Genomic DNA, 25,951 nt, shown 5'->3' with positions numbered 1-25,951 from the left:
TCCTAAAATAACCTTGTGACACCCCCCTGCTACTCCCTTTTAGGTCACAACCCCCAGTTTGAGAAATGCTGGTCTCCCCCATGAAATTTGTACAGTATGGGTTAAAAACACACAAAAGATGAGATTTCACTGGAGGAGACCAGATTTCATGGTCTGTGATGAGTTTTTCATGGCCGTGAATTTGGTAGGGCCCTAATAATGAGCTAAATAGTAGCAACTGTAGTGTAAAGACTGGAGCTATCTTTGCTATTCCACATCCTCACCAGTCAGCCACACCTCCTGATACTGCAGACAGCCAATCATAGATTTAAGGCCAGAAGGGACACATCAACTTCCTGTATAACACAGATCATAGAATTTCACCCCTGTATCCCTGTACTAATCCCAAAGCTTCCAGTCTTTATTTGAAGATCCCAAGAAATGGACAATCCACCACTTCCCTCCACTATTAAATAACTGTGCCTTATTTCTAACTTAAATTTGTCAGATTTTAATTTCCAGGTGTTGGTTCTTGTTATGCTTTTCTGTGTTAGATTAAGAGCCCCAGGAATTCTGGAGCAGCTACCGGCTTGGGAAAATGTAAGGAGATGTTGCTTTTCACTCCCCTTATATATGCATGCACTTTGGCAGATGTACTGTTTGTTACTCATCTCCTTTACAGGGCAAGATCAACAAATAATAATACCTGACTCTTAAATAGAGCTTTTCAACCATAGATCTCGAAAGATACTGAAAGGAGGCGGCACAGAGAAGTGAAGTGACTTAAGCAAGGCTGCACCGTGGGCCAGTGGAAAAGTTGAGAATGGAATTCAGGCCTCCAGAGTCTCAATCCAGTGCCGTAGGGTTCTCTATGCTTCTGACACTGCTCAGGATCTTTTGAAGCAATTTAATAACGTTTTGCCACAAGACTGACCTATAAACCATAATATAAATTAGGAGTTTAACGTAACCATACATTTGTTCTTTGTGATCTTAATTCTTATATAAGTCTGCCAGACTCATTAAAAGGACCCTTTTAATTAAAAAAAAATAGGTCACCCCATATGCAACAGATATAGTCCCCATGATAGCAGAATAATATGGCAGTTAAATTTATATTCAAGCATCTGTATAAGATATACTTCTGGATACCCTTTGTTGCTCAAGGAATTCATAATCTGCCCTCCTACTACATGTCAATTTACATCATGTTTTAAAATTATTACATAAAAATAGATTTCCCAAGGTAATTGCTTCTCCAGTCCATAAGGTGTTAGGGATAGGGAGCAATGCTAAACTGAGATACAGTATGAATGATAACCTATGACAGGTTGGAGTAGAGAAAGAGACCAATGGGGGCTGAGGGTACCCCTATAAGAAAGCACTGAGCATTGCACAGTATTAGGTCCAAAAACTGCAGAACATTCTCTCTCTCTCACACAACTCCTAACTTTCTGCCGTGCAATGTAGTATAGTGCCCACAAGAAAATATTTAACATTTATTTGTTATTACATATGCAAATATTGTGTCAATGCATTAATTTCAGAAGAATAACCCAAGTGCCGATGTGCGATTTTACAATTTGTTTCAACTGAGTATTGTGAGGATGCTGGATTTTTTTTTCCTGTGAGACACAAGCAACGACGTCAAATAATAACCCAAGAGAGAAAATCAGAACAACATATAACCTATTCTTTATGTCTCTCCCCATCTGTAGAGACATGATATCTAAAATGGGATAATTGTTCAAAGTTAAATGTTTGTTACTCTGATCACAGCAGAACCTCTAGGACTCAATCAAGGATCTGGGTCTCATTGTCATAAACACTGAACATATATTATTATGTATAAAAGAGCCAACTACATTTGACGACTGAGGCTGCATAGGCAACCACTTAAAAAAAATGAAAATGCCAGAATGAAGGCTGCCTGTGTAAACTTATTTCAGTCCTCAAGCATATGTGCATTATCATTAGAATTACATAAAAGAACATATCTGAAATAATGTGATTAACATAGGAAAAGACATACAAAATACCGTATTTTTTTTAAAAGTAAACTGAAGAACGTCCATCATGAAAAAACATACTGACCCCAGCATGGGTCATCTGCTGGGTCAGGACTTTCAGATCCAGAGCTTTTCTATCACTTGAGTTAATAGATTGACAGATAGTAGTAGTAGTAGGCTGTTATTCTGTGTGGGGGAGTAATTAGTGGGGAGTTAGACATTCACTTCTTCAGTAGGTGAATGTGACTCATCCTGGGTTCAAATCCATGTTCTGCTGAAGAGTGGAATCTAGTGGTTAGAGACCCTTCAGTCCATACTCTGTGCCTACCCACTCTGTCCAGTCACCTAACCCCATCTCCCAATTGCTCACTCATATCCCCCACAGCCTATTCCTGTTCCTCTTCTGCTCCTGACCCCTCTCCATTCAAGCTTGACTGTTTCCTTGTCATCATTCACACTATCTGGATGCCAGCAGGGGGCGGGAATTGAGAGCACAGGAGAGAGTTCTCTATCCCTGTTCTCTGTCACTGGTGCCCAATGACACAACCTTCCCCAGTTGCCAAGAGGAGAAATTGCAGGAAAGCTCTGGACTGGGGGATGCTCAGTGAGTACTACAGGGGTAGAATATGCTCAATGTAGCTGGCATGGACCTCTGGGGGGAGAGGAAGGATGGGTTGTGAAGCATATTAGTTGGAAATGGAATGTTCTGAGAATTGTGACGCCAGCCTCTAATAAATCTACTGATCACTTGATTTTCAGAGGCTTATTAGTAAGCCAAATTTGGATGTATTTTCACAGGGAGAGAAAAAGGCACACTTCTGATCCCTAAACTGCCTTATTACAATCTGTGGTGCCAGAGCACGAGGTAGTAAACTTGTTAAATTCCAGTCTCGCTAGTATTGACCTATTTGATCTGTTTCCTTCTCTTCTGTATGCTGAGCCTTTTGTTTTAGAGTTGAGAATCATAAAACAAGGAAAACAAGGAACTCTGTCTGCTGACCCTGCTCCTCTCCTCATCCAAGAAAGAAGTTACTGTAGAAGTAGGGAAATAACTTAATAGTCATTTGTGATAGTGGGAAGAACAACAAGTGTGTAACTCAGATACTGCTAGACTTTGGTTTAAATAAAAGAACAGTGTATATTTTCCTGATCCAAGCTAGGAGAAAAAAAAATAACTACACACACACACACACACACACACACACACACACGTAATTAAACACATTCATGGCTGAAGAAGAGGTAGCCATAACAAACCTGTTTGGTGCCAAAATCAGGATAAAATAAATGTAGTCAGATGTAAACATTGAACAAACCACCTTTGAGTAGGAGTAGAGGGAGAGAAGGAGAAAAAGGAGAAAAGGGAGGACACAAACACGAAGTGAAAACCTCAGATCGGCCCTAATCTTGAGAGTGTGTGCACCCTCATCTCATTTTACATGAAAGAGTGCTGAGGACATGTAGTATCTTGCAAGAGGTGGGCTCCGCATCTGACAGTATCAGGCCCAATCTGAGTTTTTTTCTAAATGACCCAGTAGGAAGCAGAGACAAAAGCTGCAGCAGAGAGGTAGACTGTTGGAAGGAAATGGTCTCCTTTACAATAGTTCAATTTTTTCGTTTATAAAGTTTCCGGTTAATATAGTGTCTAAAGTACTTAAATTTTGTCTGTTCTAATAAATCTACATTGCTTTCCATTTTATAGTATGGGGTGTACAGTTACTAGAACTCTTGTTTATAGATGACAATGTCAGCTATTTAAAGACAAAATAGGATTCAATATGAAAGACATGCAAAGGTTTATTACAACATACAAAATTGTAACCTTATTGGTTTTTTTATTCTCCACTTCATGCACTTATACCAGATCTACAAACTAATAAGATCAAGTTGTGTTTCACAGAAGGGACACTGGCCTAACCTTCTGCATTGGACAAGCCAAGAAACTTCCTTGAATCAATTTCTGTTTGAACTAGACAATGTCTTTTAGAAAAAAATCCAGTCTTAATTTTAAAATTGCCCATGAAGAATCCACCACAACCCTTGGTAAATTGTTCCCTCACGGTTAAAAAACATGGGTCTTATTTTCAGTCTGAATTTGTCACACTTCAGTTTCCAGCCATTGGATCTTGTTCTACCTTTTTCTGCTAGATTGAAGAGCCCATTATCAAAATGTTGTTCCCTACGTAGATACATATACACTGTGATCAAGTAACCCCTTAACATTCTCTTTATTAAGCTAAATAGATTGAGCTTCAAGAGTCTATCACTATTAGCCATGTTTTCCAATCCTTTGATCATTCTCATGGCTCTTCTTTGAACTCTCTCTAATTTATCAACATCCTTCTTGACTTGTTGACATCAGAAGTGGACACGGTATTCCATTATCAGTCACACACTGCCAAATAGAAGTAATATAAACTCCCTACTGCTACTTGCCTTTCCCCTGCTTGTAGATCCAAGCTCATTTTCAGTTGATTATCTGCAGATAATGTAGAATATGCAAATGAAACATTCTTACCTATTTCAAATTATCCTTCTCAGAGTGGATAGATAAAATAAACATTGCAAAGCAGTATTCTCCGTAAAAGATTAAGGCATATCCTTCTTACATAAAAGTTTCAATTTAGGTGAATTTAGGGCTAGAGTTACAAAAAGTTATTTCACTGCCTAAAGATGCAGACAAGATGTCTAATGGGATTTTCAAAAGTGCCTAAGCATGTTAAGCACCTAAATCCCATTGATTTCTGTCCCATTTTAAAAAGGTGGCTTACAAAGGTTTCTGAATGTGTTTATAAAATGGGGTTGCCTGGGATAGCAGGCAGTTGGAATCTGTGACCCAGGAGTCCCTTCCAGTCCTATGTCCTAAAAGGAAAAACATGAGTGGCCTTCAGGACTTGTCTAGCCTGAACAACTCCATGGTGTCTGGAAAACTTGAGTTTCTCCAGAGAAGAACAGTCATGACTTGTTTTTTAAATGTATTTTTTGCAGGTCACTTTCAATGGCCTATACTCCCTCTCTCGCTCCCTCTCTCTCACACACGTACGTTATTTATGTTTATGTTCTGATGAGATGGAGGAGAGTTAAGAGGCTGATTATCAAAGGTGCTGAAAAATCAACTTCACTTTAAGTCAGAGGGAGCTTCAGTGTTCGGTGGGGTTGAGGGGAGGGGGAGAAAAAGTCTGTCTAGTTTTACCGCCATAATGTACCAAACAGTTAAAATCTTCATCAAATATTCTAATTTGGTGCAAAGCTCTGAAATCTAGTAGCCTGTTGCACACAATGATTGGGAGATATGGGAAATGCTATCAACATCTAGACCTCACACAGTTCTAAGATTCAGAAGCATTAAGTTGAGGCTTCTTAATCCTCGCCTCCACCAGATTTCTGTATATTAGCTGGCAGTATTGTAAAACCTATGATTTAGTTTTAGCATATTTTGTCCTGCATGCATCTTAATTTCAACTTCCACAAACAGATATTAACTATGCAGCAACCTATCACGCTCAGTTGCAGTCAAGCTCTATACTCTTAGACCACAAATTACAGAGCGACTTTAATATAACCATCAGAAACTGCAATTTCCAATTCTTTCATTGTGAAATGGAAGGAAATTGTGTGTGACCTACTTTTCATATGAGACCTGCCTTCTTTGCTACAATACTTAAAGCCACACACAGTTACCTACAGTCTGAATAATAAAAAACTGGCATATCAGTTGTTGCAAGGATTTAAAATATTTTACACAAAAAAAAAAAATTAAACTGATGAAGAACAACAACTCCAGGATTAGTTTCTTTTAGACAAATTAAAATTGTATCAAATGTGTTACATTTATTATTCATCTTATAAATTACTTGATACAATATTATTTTCTATGGATTCTTTTGTCAAAAATACTTCAATTTTGAAACACAAAGAAGAAAGGGTTTATTGATCATATCGTCTAAGGCCTTTGATTTTTCTTTAACCCCATTAACCTTGTACATTCCTTATAATACCAACCTTAGCAGTTTAACATTATACAGAGATATTATTGCCACAGAGTTAGTTAAGCTATGTACCAAAATAGCATTATAGTATACAAGATAGCATTATGGCCTCTATCATATGACATGTACACCTCAACCCCGATATAACACGACCTGATATAATATGAATTCAGATAGAACGCGGTAAAGCAGCGCTCCGGGGGGGGCAGGGCTTCGCACTCTAGCAGATCAAAGCAAGTTCGATATAACGCGGTAAGATTTTTTGGCTCCCGAGGATAGCGTTGTATTGGGATAGAGGTGTATTTTCTATTAAACCAAAAATAATATAGCATTCAGCTGCAAAATCTGTTTGAACTTTACTGGACCCTTAGATTTCCCTGCAAAGTGTTTCTGATGAACTATGTTCTGAACATTTAGTGATTGCCTTTATAAAACAGCATTTCAAATACTGCATCACAAAAATCAACATTTAAACTACCACTGGAAAGGGATAAAACAAACAATTCACAAGTCTCGGGTTGATTGCAAAGCTTTAACCCCTCTGATTAGTATTAATGAGGCAATATGGTTACTACACAGAGTATTTTTAGATCCTATCTGGAATACTGCATGTATGTTCTAGACACAGAGCTACAAAATAGATAGTATTACCTTACAAAGAATGCAGTGTAGAGCATCAAAGATAATGACACGTTTTAATCTAAATTTGAGGGAAGTAAGCTTATTCCCATTGGCAAATGAGACTTTCCGATAAAAGAGATTTCATAATTATGAGAAGTAAATAAATAGAGTGTGAGGTTTTGCATACTATTTCTTTAAATCTGTATCAAGAAACCAGGCAGCAGAGGAGCTAAAGAAGACTATACAGGCAGAAGCTCTACAGTGGAGCAGAGAGAGAAATATAGAATAGCATTATCCTGAATACTGTTTTTGTTATTCTAATAAAGTTCCTTGTTCAGTGTTAGAAGAAAGTGGCTATTTCTGTGATTCTTGATCATTATCACATGACAGTGGGGTCAGGGAGTTAACCCATTTTGAACCAACATACATAAGAGGAAGGAAAATAGGTCAGATTCAACTTTGCACAAGACATTCAGTTTAATAAGCCCACAAGTGGTCTCAGTGGAAGGAACACATCACCATATTCTGAATCACAACAAAGCTTAACATACAGAATGCAAAGTACTGGTGAGCTCATTATTTTATGCATCAAGGACAGAGGCTGAAATTATTTATGAGCGACTTGCCTTCACTAAGGAAGGACATGAGAATCACTGTGACTTTGTTCTTCAGAGGTTTGACAAGCATATTAGTCTCACAAGACCTGCAATACACAAACAGGGCATGCTTTAACCTTACAGTGCAGAGGCCCAGAGAAAATGTGGAAGCTATTATAAGTAGAGGGCATTGTGACTTTGGTATATAAGGAAAAGCACTGAGGAAGTTTTAGAAAAAATACAGTTAATATCTGAGCTAAATCTGGACTGTGTGGAACAGCTGGCATGGCAATCTGGGCAAGTGAAAATACAAGTAATGTAATAAGAAAACTGAGGAAGTATGGTGCAAGGGCAGCAAAGAAAATACTACCATGGGAACAAGGAAGGAAAAAAACCCAGAAAACCGACATCTTGGGATCACTGCGTTTCTTAGGCAGTAATGCAACAGGGAGCCAACAGGACATATGAGGTCAGCCCAGCCAAAGCAAAATGAGTGAGGTTCTGCAGCGCCTAGAAGTTTATATGGATGACATGTTGTTTGTTTAGAAGATAGAAGGAGAAAATGGCATATAGGTAAAACAATACTCAAAAGCCATTTGACGCTGCTCAAACCCTGTATTAATTGGTTTAGTAGTGGTGAAGTACAGACTAGGGTTTACCAGGCTAGTATTAGTAGCGGCATGTTGGGGGTAGCTTCTATTACTCTATTTGGATCAGGATTTTAAATTCTTTGGGATGGAGACCACAACTTCATTCATGACTGTACAGGAGCCCCCAGTACTGATTGGGATCTTTGGATGCCAACATAGTATAAATAATAATACACACATGTGCTGTAAACAACAAAAAGTGACTTTGGGGCAGAAACCATGGCCTCTGACTCTTGATTTTAAAGAATCTATTATTTTAGTCCTTTGCTCTATGACCAACTGCTGACTTCCCCCACCACCCTAAAAATTAGACCAGTCCCCATAATGATTATTTTATAGAAGATTGATTTTCTTTTTTAAAAGAAGTGTCTAGTTTTCAAGGTCTCTGGAAAATATCCATCGCTTCCCTTTTCTCAAACCATGAGGGCTGAGAAAAAGACCAAATATAGCTGTGCATAAGGATCTGGTGACAACATTACAGCACTGTGGATCAAAAGTGGTAGGTCAATTAAAAAAAAAAAGATACAGTAAGGCTGAAAAATAAATCACCGGGCAGGTAATTTCATTTGAGCACCTGTATATTTCTTGGATTTCATTCACTTCTTTGCTGTTTTTTCAATGACTGAGTCAGTGCTGTATCAGAGACCCTTTTATTTGCCAAAAACATAACAGCTAAGGAGATCACATGTTTAAATACAGGATCTAAACTATCACTAACCATTTCATTTTTAAATTGACCTTTTCATGGCTCTCCTAAACAGGACAATTTTGTCTCATCTATTTAAGGCTACACTGTCTTCTTGTTCTGTGTGGATGCACAGGACAGCACACACACTGCTTCACTTGTTTGGATCATCCCTAGGCATGATGCAGGGGTGGAGAGTAATAGAGCTGATCAGGGGCTGCACACCACTCATTAGCAAGTGGGCAGGCAGTGACTGCAGCTGCTTCATATCTACCTGGTACAAGACAGGTGCCTAGGATTTGTGACTCTTGTTGAGTCTCCTGGAGTAAAGCAGCTACTTTTCACTCCATATTCAGGGCTGAAACAAAAGACTCAATCTAGCCCCTAAATTTATTTAAGTTTTTAAAATGACCCTGTTCTCAGCTCTGGAGGTTTCTTGTATAACACTGCCAGAATACTAGAGAAAGGCAGCCACACTCTATTGCAGTGATACTCAGGCTGAGGCTCACAAGCTGCAAGTGGCTCTTTACAAGTGGCTGTTCTGTGTCTCCTGCAGCTCTTTAAAACAATTTGTGGTTTAATTATTAACCAATCTAAATTATTAATCAATCATGACGCTTTTACTATGTTATTAACCAATTGTAGTTGATAAAATAATACTTGGTCAGTCATTTTGCTGTGAGAATTTTAGAGATAGATACATATATAGATATTGTGACAAAGTTCCTCCTCTACCTTGGTGGGTCCTGCACTTATTGGCAGATTTGCTCACCTCAGTGATCTTCCCCACAGTCTGGGTCAACTTCTCCTATGTCTGATCAGGAGTTGGGAGGTTTGGGAGGAACCCGGGCCCTCCCTGTACTCCGGGTTCCAGCCCAGGGCCCTGTGGATTGCAGCTGTCTGCAGTGCCTCCTGTAACAGCTGCATGACAGCTACAACTCCCTGGGCTACTTCCCCATGGCCTCCTCCAAACATCTTCTTTATCCGTAGGGATATTAAAGAAGGTTTATATTAAACATGGTTTATATGAGAAATGATTTATTGATTTATTGTTAATTAATACTTTATAACTTAAGGTTTATGTTAGAAGTAAATTTGTGATTCCCAACATTTAGCCTCTAACCTGCAAGCCACCAGCTGTGTCTGTGTGAAGCCTGCTCAAAGAGATACTTGGTATAAAACTTGTTAAGCTCAAAGAAATGTGTAAAACTTGTTAAACATCAATTGACTCTAAGTGCCTGTTCTCTAAATTGGTAACACCCCAAAAGGTAAAGAGACAGTGAAATAGATGTGATTAAGATAGAGAATGTATGTGAATGCCGTACCTAGTTTAAACAATGAATGAATGGTTAGGGAGTTACCAGCCTGAAGAATTCAGTGTCGGCTGAAGAAGGTGTCAAGTGAGATCAACCAGATGACCCCCACCACCTCAAAGGAAGGAAAAACAAGCATCTGACAGAATGGAGCCAGCTACCTGCTGGATTGATTTAGCAACAGCAGAATGAAGCAACTCTCATGGACTGACAGGAATAAATTCCTATAAAACTGGACTCTAAAGACTGAGGACTTTGAGTCTATGGTTCTGCTGCCAGCCTCCAGGAGCATCAGATGCATCTGACACAGACTCGGCTCCATCCTCATGACCAAGATACCGGGCCAGTAACTTGGCATGAGCAACGTCTAGGCTGGTAACTATGACACAGATACAGAACCTGAATATGAGAGAGTGTGTGTGTGTGTGTGTGGAATAAGTAGTGATAGAAATAAGTAGTAAAACAACGTTGTTTACTGTTGTCTTTTGTTTTGTTATGGTATTTACAATAAATGTGGCATCTTTGCCTTATCCCTCTTAATAAGATCCTGCTGGTTTTTATTGGTATAACATCCTCACCACAGGACCTTCCTCCTGGTGTCTGATAATGCTTGTACTCCTTAGTCCTCCAGCAGCACACCCTCTCACTCTCAGCTCCCTGTGCCTGCCTCTCTCTCTCTTTTATTTTTATATATATATATATATATATATATATATATATATACACACACACACACACACACACACATACATACATACATACACCCACCCACCGGCTCCCCCTCACCTGACTGGAGTGAGCTCCTTTTTAAACCCAGGTTCCCTGATTAGCCTGCCTTGATTGGCTGCAGGTGTTCTAATCAGCCTGTCTGCCTTAATTGGTTCTAGCAGGTTCCTGATTACTCTAGTGCAGCCCCTGCTCTGGTCACTCAGGGAACAGAAAACTACTCATCCAGTGACCAGTATATTTGCCCTCTACCAAACTCCTGTACCCCACTGGTCTGGGTCTGTCACAATATACACATACAAAATATATTTCCCATCATATTGTTTATATATGAAGTCATATATATGTGTTATATACATACTGTTATATATGAAGTTTATATATGTTGCTCAGAGAGTGTGAAAAATCCAGACCTCTGAGTGGCATAGTTACATCAACCTAATCCCCATTGTAGACAGCCAGGTGGATGCGAGAATTCTTCTGTCAACCCAGCTACTTCTTCTCCGGGAGGTGGATTGCTTATGCCAGTAGAAAAACTCCTCCAGTTAGTGTAGGTAGTGTCTACACAAAAGCACTGAGCCATGCAGCTGAGTGGCTGTAGACAAGCTAGACAACCACACATGCTGCATTCACTGCACACCATTCAAGTACCCCAGAAAATTGCTAATGGCTTCAATTTTACAGTCTTTCGCTGTTGGTTTTTGCAAAAACAATGGCTTTGCCTTGGTTCTTGTCAACCCCATGAGACTAGCCACATCTAGTAGATGTTGATCCACTGAACATGCAGAATTCACTGCAGGCAGCACTCCCCACCAAATGCATGTACACATCAAGGGCTACCTTGGTTCCCCATATGGTCCCTAAAGCTGTCATGCCAAATGGGTTTTTACTTCATTAATCCCAGTACATGATTCATAACCGGTTAAGAGAAACAGAAGAAGCAGAACATGAAAAAAATATACATGCTCAACAGTGTTGGAATATGCAACATTGCCAGGCACCCTTTAACAGAAAAGGTAGTTGTGCAAAGCAAGATTAGTTAGAACTTGTGTAATCAGAAGTGTAACTGTAACCTGCAAAGGAACTAGTTATTTTGCACATTTCATTTTGCATGTTGTGCTTTTATGTACCAGTATAACTTTATTAGAGCTAGTTCAACCCTTTTGGTATCCTTTCCCTTTGTGGTTTCCACATATCCTTTCCCCCTCTCAGCCTACCAAGTTAGTGTTCCACTGTGTGCTGAGAAATGTTACTGATTAATCTTAATATTGTAACATCTGCTTGCAACACATACCTTCCAAAGATCTTCCATCTATAGAGCAAGTTACGTGAAAAGTCATGAAACACCCATAAGAGTACAAGGTTTTGTGATTTTAAGCAGCAGTAGATATAATATATCTTGTGAACACTACAGAAAATTGTCATGTACTTTTGCCCCACAGGGTAGCACCATAAATAAGCAAAGAATCATTTACAAGGCTACCATGCATTTTACTGATCCTGTTTCTAAGATACTAGCTGCATACTCTTACTTGATATTACATAATTTTATATGGAATTGTTTTCAAGAGAACATTTCTTACTGTACTTTAAGATGTAACAGCAGATTATATATACTGACTTCCAGATTGGTTAACTAGTTCTTTTATTTACTTGCCACCTACCCATTCCTTTCCAAGTTACATGAAAGACATCAATAATTCCATTTCATTAGAAGCCAAATGCACCTAATTACTGAACTGAATAGTCATTTTCTCTCTACCCTTGTCCCATCTAGTGCTCCCAGACACTACATATCCACTGAGTCTCTCTCTTTGCCACCTCAGAAGTACGGATATCATCAGCTAATGGAAAAAATGCTCACTTGGGCAGTCCTCAGATGCCAACTTATGTCTGTCTACTCCAAGATTCCTGATTTCATTTCTAGCACTGGTTTTACACTTTTCTCTTATCCTCCCAGCTACAGAGTGCCTTAAGCCTCCACCCCTTTCCCTCTTCTCTATCTGTCTTCTCCCCCAAGTACATCTTATTACTTAGCTTCTATTTTGAAGATCATATCTATGTAGATAATGCACAATTTCATTTTTACTAGACCCATTCTAGAGTTTCTTTATTTTCCCATGTCTTGAGTCAGTACAGGTATTTTTAGTAAAATCAGAACCTTTGATAAAGGCTTAAAAGGCTGAGGTCCTCCTTTAGGATAAAAAAGAAAAAAGTCATTTGACATCAAGTGATGAAGAATCCACTATATCCTTTGGTAAGTTGTTCTCATGGTTAATTACTGTTAAAAATGTATTCACTCCATCTTATTTCCAGTTCAAATTAGCCTAGCTTCAACTTCCAGCTATTGTATCTTGTTGTGTCTTTGTCGCCTAGACTGTAGAGCCCTCTACTATCAGACACATTTGTGGAGAAGATTGCAACAAACCCACAATACCAGGAAAACTAATACTGATTGTAGACCAATCTCTTCAGAATTTAGCTTGTGATTTAACTTTTTATTCCAGTTAGCCCAAAACTGAGTTATCTACACTTCCAGCCAGGTCAAAATTACATAGTAGAAAAGGCAAAAGTTCTACTTAAAATAACTCAATTCAGAACAAAATGCAAGGTTATGTGTGTTTGCATAACTCTGCCTAGAGGAGATGAACAGCCAGCATAATGTACTTTGGTCTTTCCTTGACCTCTTTTATATGCAGTTCAGCATAAAAGTTTTCAGCAGCCTGAGAGGCCAAATGAATAGACACGTTCTCAGCCAATTACATTCTGTTGACCATTCTATATTAAAATAGCATATGGTATGGTACTCTAGAGATATATGTTTTAGACCAGTACTGTACTCCTTAGTATGAAAGTATGGAAACAAAACTACAATTTCTCAAGATGTGCTGAACTTCCTCAGGACACAGGATGGCCAAATTTTTCAAATCAGATCAGGGACACCTGCCCCTCCTTTCACCAGCTTGCAAGGATGGGGAATGTGTTACTCTGGAGGATTTTGAAGCTGGTAAGTCACTTTCAGCTAACTGCTAGGACATGGAGAGCATTTACCAAAAAGAGGAAGAGCTCTGAGGGATATGTTTTGTGGTGTATGTTGCAAAGAAAATCCAGAGGTATGGCTAAGGAGACAGGTATCACCAAAGGTGGGTAAGAGGAGGGGATTACAGTGTTCCTCCATAGCTACTACATTTCTCCATGCTTCAACAAATGCCTCACCTTCTTCCCCCAGTATGTTCTGGGCCAAACTCCAAAATCCATTCCAAAGAAGGGTGCTGTGAGTTGGTGAAAAGCAGGCAATACACCAGGCCAAGCACAGAGCCTATTAGGGCACAAAAGTCCCTGAATCTTGAAAAGATGTAGGGAACAGGAAACTGGAGGGCGGGTTAGTGGGACCTCATGAGGCAGTAGAGAGCTCAGAAGATGAAGAAAATGAGAGGAAAATAATGTCCAGCTATGTTGAAGTCAGAACCCAGAACCCTAGTTTCAAGCAATAAAATTTGCTGGGGTTTGGGGAGTGCCTCCAAAAGAATAAGCATCCAACCAGAACATGAGGTCACCCTACATATATACACTTATTTAAAGGCATTGATGTGGAGAAGTGATGGTTTTGTGAGCTTGCTAACTAGGTTAATTACCAAGCCTCTCAAATGATTTAACCTATACCCTGATTTCCAATTTCTATTTGGTAGCCTCCATGAATTGAGTATGAAGTACCTACTGTGTTAAAAGCATCTTTAACAATATCATAAACATGTTTAACACTCTCCTTCAAATTATTCAGAATTACACAGCTATTAAAATGCACGAGGTTGCCATTTAATAGCATCCTGCACCTTAACAATTTAAATCACTGACCTCTTAATGGAAATTTTTATTAATTTTCAGAAGTGACATTATTATAATTAGCACCGTCACTTTAAAACTATTGCATCAAGTTAAAATGTTTAGAAAGGAGAGCTACTCTAATTTGTGTGTTAAAGCATTGTAAATACACTTTAAACTTCAGTAAAAAAAAAAAGACACTTTATACTGTATTTTTCCAGTCCTTTTATAACGTATTATTCCACAAGACACTTCTCCCTACTTGTCTTCAAAAATGGAATTCTGTTAATTTACTGGGCAATAGTTCAAAACATTATGTATCCAGGAATATAAAAAAGTCACCCACTGTTTATAAACCCAAGGAGAGGATATTCTTTTTTAAATTAAAATCAAGCAAGGAATTTAAGAATATTTGTTACAACGCCAGAAGATCTGCCACACCACTAGATTATTAGCTACAAAATCATTTGTGACCAAACATTGTAACCAAGGTCAGTAATGATCCAGTGGCTAATCTATGTTTTAGATGAAGGCATGGGTGGACTTTATTCCATTTGACAGGTATTTTCATTTTTAAAATCAAAATTAGAATCAGCACCTTTAAGAAGAAGTCTTATTCAAGGAGGTTATGGACAGAACGGTTATGGAGAATGAGCTACCCTTTCACTCTAAGAGGTTATATCTCTTTACTCAGAATTCATATATTTTAAAGCCAGAAGAAAAAATTGAGATTATTTTTGTCTAACCTCCTGCATAACACAAGCCAAGAAAACCCCCATAGCCCATGATTTCTGCATCAAGTCCATAACTTCCATTTTAGCGATCATTTATCTTTTAGAATGATAACCAGTCATGAGTTAAAGACAAGTGATGGAGAACCCACCACACCTCTAAGTAAGTTGTTCCAATGATTCATATTCAGACCTTATTTTTAGTCTGTGTTTATCTAGCTTTTGTTTCTAACCATTGGCTCTTATATCTTTTTTTGCTAGTTTAAAGAGCCCTCTACTATCAGAAATCTTTTCCCTGATTGTAGATTGTGATCAACTCATCTCTTAGCTTTTTCTTCGATAGATTAAATAAATCAAGCTTCTTTAGTTTCTCACTATCAGGCATATTGTTGCTTTGGAGTGCTCCTGTACAGGGATGACGGAAGCTCCCTCAAATGGAGAGGGCACAGGCACCTGAACCATGTCCCCATCCCTGTGCTGCCCCTTCTCCCTGAGGCCCTGCCTCCCACTCACTCCTCTCCCCCACCCCCGTCACTTGCCCTTAAAAGTGATGGGGCCTTGGCCCTCTGGCCCCCCTGTTCTGGCACCCCTGGCTCCTGTATGTTATCAATGGCAGGATTGTAGCCATAAAATATAACAGCCAATTTACACAAATTATTGGGATGCTTACTTGGAATTACTCAACTTTGCAAAACTTATTTAAGGGAAAAAAGTAAACACAGCAAAAACTGTGCTGTTAATTGCTTCAAGAAGCTTGCTTTTAATTATTAATGATAATGTTTCATAATACACTGGTAATGCTCCCTGTTTGGTAAAAGCAGTAATATCTTATTACAAGGCCTTGCTTAAACTCTCTGCTATTAAATCTTTGTTTACAAAATGCAAGAGACCATGGAATATTGTTTTGGAGACAGCAAGTTAGTGAGATTCTACCAGAATTTCTTGTAGAGATTCAATGTTAATTTTTTTTTTTTGGCTTACACAGAAAAAGTATTGAAGACCACTAACAGTTAATGCAGGAAGACCTAATAATTCCATGATAATGGAAAACATGTCAACTTGTTTTATGAAGGCCCCTCTTTGTGTCAGTTTTGAACTGTACTCCAAAAGTATCAAATGAAACACCACGCACATGTAACACTTTGCTAATATGATGTTAATTCATTAATGTGATGATAATTTTGTAACAATTTTAGTAGTAAATTTCTCCCCAAAGCTGTTGCATTAATCATTGCTGTCTACGGATACCGTATAAACATATTTAGCAAATTATTGTATAGAACAGCTTTAGAATATAAATCTTAGACTTGGTTCTTGTTGAATACCAGTCAAATGTTATACAAACCCTTACTTCTAACCCCTCCAACACCACCTAATTATGTGGTAAAAATGCACCAAGTTTTTCCCCTGCGAGTGTTTTTACAGATGGTAAGAAGAAGCAGTCCCAAAAATATGGCTATATTGGGTTCAGATGTAGGATGGGAACAGGATGTAACAGTAAATGCAATGATGGAACAGTGAAACTCAGCATGCATCTAGTTAGTTCCATGGTTTCTGTTTGGATCTACTTTCCATCAGTTTTTGTAACATTTCTTTGAGTTGGATGGGGGAACTGAAGTTATAGGCTCTTGGGAGAAATCTGTTTTAATCAGGGACCTGAAGAAATCGAGGGTTCAAGCATAGCAGAGGGTTCAGTATTTAGTGGACTGTGTGAAAGGAGAGGGAGAATATGTGCCAAAGGAGCATATGAAGATGGTGGTTAATTGCGAAGTTTATAAAGTGGGAGAGAGGAGAGTGAAAGGCGATAAAACTGAAAGATTGGGGAGTTAAGTTGTGGAACACCAAGAAAGCGAGGATAGGGAGGCTAGATTTTATGCAGACACTGATGGGAAGCCAGGGAAGAATTCTGAAGAGAGGCTGAATATGGTTAGGGTCAAAGTTATGGATTTACAGTAGTTGAGGAGATATGATCGGGATTTAGGCAAAGATGTAGCAGTAGAAATGGAAAGGCAAAGTAGCTAATATAGATGTAGAGGCAAAGACAGTGATGAGCTGCCAAAATCTTAACAACTGGTTCCCTATAAAAAGTTCTGATTTAAAGAGGGGGCGGGGGAGGGGCCGGGGCAAGGGGAGACATCTTTTGGGCCGGGGGCCCCTGCAGGGCCTGGGGCAAATTGCCCCACTTGCCCCCCCGGCAGCCCTAGAGCTTGCAGCCCCTCCCCCCTTACCTTGCCGGCAGCTCAAAACAGCAGGATGACTCAGGAGCTCAGCTGAGCTGCCCAGCTGCTGGCCATGCTGCAGCTCTGCGGGGGAAGGGGGGCTGGGGGGGAGACATCCTCAGGGGCCAGGGGCCCGGGTCAATTGCCCCGGGTCAATTGCCCCACTTACCCCCTCCCCTCCGGCCAGCCCTGGAGCTTGCAGCAGGACCCCACACACACACTTTGCCAGGCCTCTCAAAATCGGCAGCTGGAGCTCAGCTCTGGAGCTCAGTGCCGGCGGCTGGCCACACTGCAGCTGGGGGGGAAGGGCCGGGGAAGCCTCAGCCTCCCCAGCTGGGAATCCTGGGAGCAACAGGATGGTCCGGCCCGTGGACCGGAGTTCTTGCCCACTCCCTGGCCCTTTAACAACCGGTTCTCCACGGAGATCTAATTTTAGCAACCGGTTCTTGAGAACCTGGGGGAACCAGCTCCAGCTCACCACTGGGCAAACAGACAAAAATATTATAGATTTTGCCTGGGCTGCTTGAACCCACTAGTCCAGTAGGACCATGACTGCAGTTCAGAAACTGACCTGCCACTGTTTTACTAATTGATTTAAATTTAGCTTTGTGATTAGAATCTGCAAGGCCAAAAAATTAGCAGTTTTTCTATGATCAGCCTTAACAGTGATCTGCTTTTCAGAAAGTCTACTATGCATGCCCTTTGTGCAATAACTTTTTTTTTATTTAGAGTCATAGACTTTAAGGTCAGAAGGGACCAATATGATTGTCTAGTCTGATCTCCTGCACAATGCAGGCTGCAGAATCTCACCCACTCACTCCCGTAACAAACCCCTAACCTATGTCTGAGCTACTGAAGTCCTCAAATCGTGGTTTAAAGACTTCAAGGTGCAGAGAATCCTCCAGCAAGTGACTTGTGCCCCACACTGCAGAGGAAGGCGAAAACCCCCCAGGGCCTCTGCCAATCTGCCCTGGAGGAAAATTCCTTCCCGACTCCAAATATGGCGATCAGTTAAACCCTGAGCATGTGGGCAAGACGCATCAGTCAGACACCCAGGAAAGAATTCTCTGTAGTAACTCTGATCCCACCCCATCTAACATCCCATCACAGGCCATTGGGCATATTTACCGCTAATAGTCAAAGATCAATTAATTGCCAAAATTAGGCTCTCTCATCATACCATCCCCTCCATAAACTTATCAAGCTTAATCTTGAAGCCAGATAGGTCTTTTGCTCCCACTGCGTCCCTTGGAAGGTTGTTCCAGAATTTCACTCCTCTGATGGTTAGAAACCTTCGTCTAATTTCAAATCTAAACTTCCTGATAACTAGTTTATATGCATTTGTTCTTGTGTCCACGTTCAGCTTAAATAATTCCTCTCCCTCCCTAGTATTTATCCCTCTGATATATTTAAAAAGAGCAATCACATCTCTCTTCAGCCTTCTTTTGGTTAGGCTAAACAAGCCAAGCTCTTTGAGTCTCCTTTCATAAGACAGGTTTTCCATTCCTCAGATCATCCTAGTAGCCCTTCTCTGTACCTGTTCCAGTTTGAATTCATTCTTCTTGGGAGACCAGAACTGCACACAGTATTCTAGATGAGGTCTCACCAGTGCCTTGTATAATGGTATTAACACCTCCTTATCTCTACTGGAAATACCTTGCCTAATGCATCCCAAGACTGCATTAGCTTTTTTCACGGCCATATCACATTGGCGGCTCATAGTCATCCTGTGATCAACCAATACTCCGAGGTCCTTTTCCTCCTCCATTCTAAGTGATGAGTCCCCAGTTTACAATAAAAAAATCTTGTTATTAATCCCTAAATGCATGGCCTTGCACTTTTCACTATTAAAGTTAATCCTATTACTATTACTCCAGTTTACAAGGTCATCCAGATCTTCCTATATGATATCTTGGTCCTTCTCTGTATTGGCCATACTTCCCAGCTTTGTCTCATCTGCAAACTTTATTAGCACACTCCCGCTTTTTGTGCCAAGGTCAATAATAAAAAGATTAAATAAGATTGGTCCCAAAACCGATCCCTGCGGAACTCCACTACTAACCTCCCTCCAGCCTGACAGTTCATCTTTCAGCATGATCCACTGTAGTCTCCCCTTTAACCAGTTCCTTGTCCACTTGAACATATCTGATTCATTCCCACAGTTTCCATTCAGTTTAATTGGGCCTCAGCAGGAAGTATCATTTAAAATGCGCAAAGTGCTTGTAATGGTTAGTTCAGACACAAAATTAAAACAGAAAAGTGAAATATATCTATGCAACATTTTAGTATGAAGTGGATAAATTGTGTGTTTGCCACCTAATTTTTTAAAAGGTGGATCCTTCTAGTTTTTTTTTTTTTTTTTTTTTTTTTTTTTTAAGTCTACCTTCCTCAATAACTTCAGCCTCATGGAAGAGCAAAGGGAACATGATGAGTGTGGTTTTGACTGATAATCAATAAAAGGTTTAAGAGAAAAATTAAACTGTCACATCTACACATACTTATTTTCTGAAAAATGAAGTAAGTATAGATGAAATACTTAATTGATGCATTTTGGGCTTCTTCAAAATTCCTGAATGTGCTTAATTCCCGATTCACATTCCTGAGGCATTTCTATTGGTAGAACTCCAGAAGAGGCATTCTTAACACAATGAGCCTCTCATTTAATTTCCATCATCTAAAAAAAACAAAACAAAAAAACAGTACTTTGCGTCACAAGTGCATGTTGTGACAAATTCAACAGTAAAAGTGCAAAAAGCACTGTGAATAAATCCCACACATGAAAGTTAGTCATGTGCAAGGGAGTGAATCCAAAATCTGATTCAGCAATGCACAAGGCACAAAATTAGATGTGTAAACCCTAGGCACAGTGAGTGGGTAGGCTGGGATAGTGATTGACAAGATGCATGTTATGCAACCCAGATTGCAGAGGCCAACAAGAAGCTATTTGCTCATGTAGCAGACAATAGTTGCAATAGGTAGGTAGATAAATCCTGAGGATTTAAGACAGAAAGGGAAAGCAACATCTGCAGTTGCCCATGCCACCACACAAGGGACACACAGCTACTCTAAGACCACCATTAGCCCCTATACAGGAGAAATGTTTTTTTAACAGGAGATGGAAAATCCATCAGGAGCAGGGAAAAATGCTCAAGAGACAATCTTGTGGAGGGCCCTGAAATCCAGGTCCCATTAATCTAATACCACCCCTACTTTAAATTCCTTGATCTTAATCTCATCAGTTTGCAGATATTAGTGAAGTGTGTATCTTCTTTGATCCTGAGCCTATGCTAAAGGCTCCCCAAACTAATGTCTCCCTCCCCTCTGGGAATGAAGGGCCTAATTCATCCCTGTGAAGTTAAGATAGGGAGGAATTTGGCCCAAACTCAACAAGGATCTGGCCCTAGTAACTATGATATAGCTGGCCTAAACCTAACTCAATCATAGCTAAACACTGTAAAATAGTGCCAGAAACAAGCTTCACTTGCTTTGTAGATCTCTCTAAAATTTAAAACTGCAAGTGAGATTAAAATCTGATTACCTGATACATTTGTAAAGTTTGGCAAATAGCTAACAAATGTATCCTTGACCATAGCTGCCAAATTTGGTGAGGCTCCATGTATGACATTTTGAACAAATGGTATGAAACAATGTACATATTTGCAAATAGTTTGAGCATCACCATAAATGTTAGCTTAAAAAAATGGATTTACTGCTGGTATGCAGCATTGTTACAAGAGTGTCTGTATGAATACAAGTAGTTAATAGATAATGCAGCTCCACACCTCAGGGGACAGGAGAAGGTAAATAGAGTTCCCTGCAATGAGTGAACTGGAAGGTTCAATTTTTATCATAAGAACAGCCATATTGTGTCAGACCAAACAACCATATAGCCCAGTATCCTGTCTTCCAACAGTGGCCAATACCAGGTGCCCCAGAGGGAATGAACACAACAGGTAATGATCAAGTGATCCATCTGTTGTTGCCCATTCCCAGCTTCTGGCAAACAGAGACCGGGGATACCATCCCTGCCCATCCTGGCTAATAGCCATTGATGGACCTGTCCTCCATGAATTTATCTAGATCCTAAGATAATCATACATTTCCCCAAAGGCATGGGGGGGGGGGGACGGGAGGGAGTCAAAAGACAAGTGAAAAAACAGCGAAATTTAGTTTAAATCCAAAAGGCAAGGTGGCAAAATGGATGAGATCAGAGGATGTTACATTAGAAACATTGATTCTATTCCCACCTCTGCCTGAGTGACCTCATGGAACTCCTGTTACCTTATCCATACACAGATGAAAGATAGGAGCCTCCCCTAAGGCACAGGCATGAGGCTTTGGTTAACAAGGATTAACTGGAGACAGTGGAAGACTGAGATTGGAATTCATGTTCTCCTGGCTTGTAGTTCAGTTCACGATACCCTAGGCTACTGTGCAGTGGAAAGTCTGTGCTCTTCCTGCCATCTTATACACAGACAGACATTCTAATAGTTCTGCAGCAATGTATGACAAACCTGCCACTTGTCAGGTCTGCCCAACTAGCATATCTTTAAAATGCACCCCCCCCCCCTTTTTTTTTTTTTTTTTTTTTTTACGTGAGTTGCATGCTTTCCAAATTTTCCATGCCAAACTGATGAGTGTTGAATTAGGAAGCAATGTGGCTGATACATTTTTAAGTTTACTTGTATGTAATCAAGAAATGTACAACAAAAAAGAGGATAAACGTGTTCCACTGTATTCTTATGAAAGTCCCAATTTCAAACATTTATAAAATTTAAAAACTATCAAACTGAAGTTTTCTTCCAATTTTATTTTAAATGTCAATGAGATCTACAGAACAATCAGGTTAGAATTTTCTAGATTCAGCTGTCTGAGGAACACAAATTTTCTTCAGAGTACGTATAAAGAGACTTTTCCCTGGCCTTCCACCAATACATGAATAGCCCACACTTAACTCAAATTCTTCCAGGTCAAACTGTACACCCCACCCCCCACCCACACCCCACACACAGATTGGCTGAGAACAAAAACAAACATGGAAAATTTCAGTACAAGAAGAGTTTGCTTGAGAAACTCGAAGGGTATAAAGAGACTACAAAGGCTGATTTTGCCTTCCCCTATGAAGGGACACAAGATGTGACTACTCATTGTGCCCCATCCTCCTTGTCTGTGTGAACCTGCACAGTATTGCGCACAACTGAATCCATATTGTGTAAGATAGCAATTTTATATCGCATAAAAATTTCTATGTAATTTTTTTAATTGCATCTCTTGGAATCATTTTTAAAATGCATTTTACTTGATTCAGATTATAAACTGAAATTATAACATGTAACGTCAATCTATAATACAAACATCACAACTCCAGTGCCTGAAGATCATCACTGTTGGGCGAGATAGATATTCATACTTAACTACAAAACTGAATGTTCCAAAATACACTGTATATCTTTCTAAACATTCAGCTCTGCAATTTCTATATGGGAATCTATTTTCCACAAACAAACCAAGGCAGCTGCTGGAATTGGAATAGAAGCAATGAGATACAAATCATACTTTGTGAGCAGTCTCATGAGTAATACCCAGAGTCTAAAACCTACAAATGTTCATTTGCCTCTGGCATAAATTGAGAGATTAAGTTTCACATGTGTCACCCAGAATTGACACTGAACATTCTTTTAGTCTTACACAGTGTTCAGTTAAATATATATTTGTGTTTCAGTTAGCACAGACTGCCATTTAGCCTTCTTCTCTTATCTGTAAAAATGTTAAAACCCCTCTAATAATTTCTTCCAAGGTAAAACTGTAGTACTTGTGAATACAATTTATATTTGAGATGAGAAGACCCACATAGTCCATTCTAGTGCAAATTTGCCAGTGCAAAATTATTCCCTACAGTATATTTTTCTAGTGCTTTGGCCACTCTAATTTTAAATGTCTCAAGTGAATGGAGCTTCTACTAGTCTCTTAGAACACGATTCCACAGCTAAATAGAGCTCAGTGTTAAGATCTCACAAGAAAGGGGCCTATTGTAATATGTGCCCCTGCCCACACAGAAAATGTGTTTTATTGAGCTCCAGGGGAAACTGACACAGTTGGAACCACTATTCTATTCAGATTCTTATACCATGCTCATCATCATAGTATCTGAACCCTCTCCAGTAGCACATTAAGCAATGTAACTATACATCTGTCACACTTAGGCTTAGTCTCCAAGGGACAGTGAGAAGAAAATACAATGAAACAATATCCCCCAACACATAATTTACAGCTGGAGAACTGAGACACTGAAAAATTAGCCAATTGATCCAAGGCCACAAATCCTAGAATCATTCCTACTGTGATGTTGCACTCCATATGTTTTATGGAAATATGCTTATGAGTGTGAATATGATGTAACTGGAATATGCTTTATGCAAAAGGTCGCTTGTAAGGTATCATAACAAAGGTTATAACCTACTGAATACATTTCTCATATTTGTATGCATGTATCATTCTTGTATCTGAAGCTAGAAATATGAAGTATAACTCTGAGGTCCTGTTGTAATTATGCAAAGTGTGGGCCATTAATGGTGGTTTAGAATCTTGATGGCTCCCATTGACTAGGGCAATTGGTTGTAAATGGTTTATTTACCGGCAAACCTTCCTGTGTACATGTGGCCCAATGCAGGAAGAATGGAAACTAGGGGTCTTACGGTGACATGTGACCATGTCACATGATACTGGAATACATCTTAATCCTGGTGCTTTTCCATTGATAGGGGTGGGTGGGTGGGGATGGAGGCAAGCACAGACAAAAGATTCCCACCTTGTGTCAAAGCTATAAAAGGGGGTGGAGCAGGACAAAGGGACTGCCAGTCATGAGAAAACCCCTGCTTACAACTTGAGATGTCTGCTGGAACTAACAAAGACTGTACCAGGGGAAAGGATTAGGCCCAGACTAGAAAGGAGTCTAGTCTGAGCAAGAAGCTTATTGGAACATCTCAGAGGGTGAGATATTACCTGTAATCAGTTTCTGAATGTATTAGGATTAGACTTGCTTGTTTTTGCTTTATTCTGCTTGGTGACTTACTTTGTTCTGTTATTACTTGAAACCACTTAAATCTTACTTTTTTATACTTAATAAAAATCACTTATTTATTAATGAACCCAGAGTAAGTGATTAATACCTAGGGGAGCAAACAGCTGTGTACATCTCTCTATCAGTGTTCTAGAAGGCGGACAATTTATGAATTTACCCTGTATAAGCTTCATACAGAGTAAAACTGATTTATTTGGGGTTTGGATACCATTGGGATCTGGATGTCTGGGTGCTGGAGATAGGAAACCTGATGAGCAGTTTTGGCTAAAGTCTGCAGCTTTGGGGGCATGGACCAGACCCTGGGTCTGTGTTGCAGCAGGCTAGTGTGTCTGGCTCAACAAGACAGGGTTCTAGAAGTCCCAAGCTGGCAGGGAAAACGGGCTCAGACATAATTTCAGCACATCAGGTGACAGTCCCAAGGGGGACTCTGTGACTGAACCCGTCACACCCACATTTTCTGAGTCCCAGGCCAGTGCCTTAGTCACAACACTGTTCATTCCCCTCCCTCTCAGCACCCAAATTTCAAGTGCCTACCTGCAACTCCTTAGCAAGAGGCCTAAAGAAGTGATATCTGGAGACATTCTTCCCCTGCTTGCCAAAGCAGGCAGGCCTGAATAAGAAACTATAGAACATGACTATAATCTCCCTCTCTCTGTTGACTCTTCAGTGGACCGGATGACAACACTCTGTTTTTGGAGGTTTTTTGAGCTTATCTTCAATATGCAGGGCTTTCCTTGCTCTCACAGGGTGGAACCCCAAGTAGCACATCTTCACCTCCTTGTTTAGCCAGCAAAAACATTTTTTTCAACTCTACTTAGATAAATTCCACTGGTAGGATGGGGGTGGTGGTGTTACCCTATGAATGTAAACAGACTCTCCAGTGACCTTATTGGCCTCATTTTTCAATGAGTTTTGGCATCATGGGTATTCAGTTTGCAGGTGAATTCCTCCCTTTCCCTAAAAAAGTGTCCTAACATATACGAGTATGGTATGCTAAAACAGGGGGATGGATGTCTTCTTCCTCCCTTTCACCTGTATTGTGTGCTTTATCTTCTACTAGCCCAAACACCATGAAGGGCTTGCTATCCTATCAAATTCCTACTCTGTTTTTGATGGCACTGCTGGCTCTTCCCAGATTCTTCCTTCAGGCTTTGCCTGTGGATGGTGCATAGTTTCCTGCCATGAGCATCCTTTGGTTGGGTGGTATACATGAAAAACATTGGTGTTTCATAATGAATAATGAAACCCAGGAAGAAGAAAATATAAAAAGTAAAATATACTACAAAAGAAGTACTACAGCATTGAGTGGCAGTTTCTTATATGTAGGTGGGGGAAGAATGAGGGACATGGACAAGGTTAAAGCCAAACAACATAGCTTACCAATGCCTCGAGGAATGGATGGCTGCATTTTTCATATATGCCATCCCTGCTATTGTACAGCTAAGCCCATACACAGAATTAACAACAATATTGCCTATATTTTGCTTGATTTCCAGGACAGGTTACTAGCCCTGGTAGTAGAAGCCAGCA

General features: G+C 39.8%; 1 protein-coding gene across 1 annotated transcript in view; it reads right to left on the bottom strand.

Moving 5' to 3' along the window:
• The window catches only part of PPFIA2 (PTPRF interacting protein alpha 2), a 618,303-nt gene that overhangs the window by 541,517 nt on the left and 50,835 nt on the right, over nt 1-25,951 (bottom strand). The window lies entirely within an intron of this gene.

The sequence above is a fragment of the Mauremys reevesii genome, linkage group 1 (genome assembly GCF_016161935.1).
Source record: "Mauremys reevesii isolate NIE-2019 linkage group 1, ASM1616193v1, whole genome shotgun sequence".
Classification (NCBI taxonomy): domain Eukaryota; kingdom Metazoa; phylum Chordata; order Testudines; family Geoemydidae; genus Mauremys; species Mauremys reevesii.
This window is presented reverse-complemented; position numbering and strand designations above follow the sequence as displayed.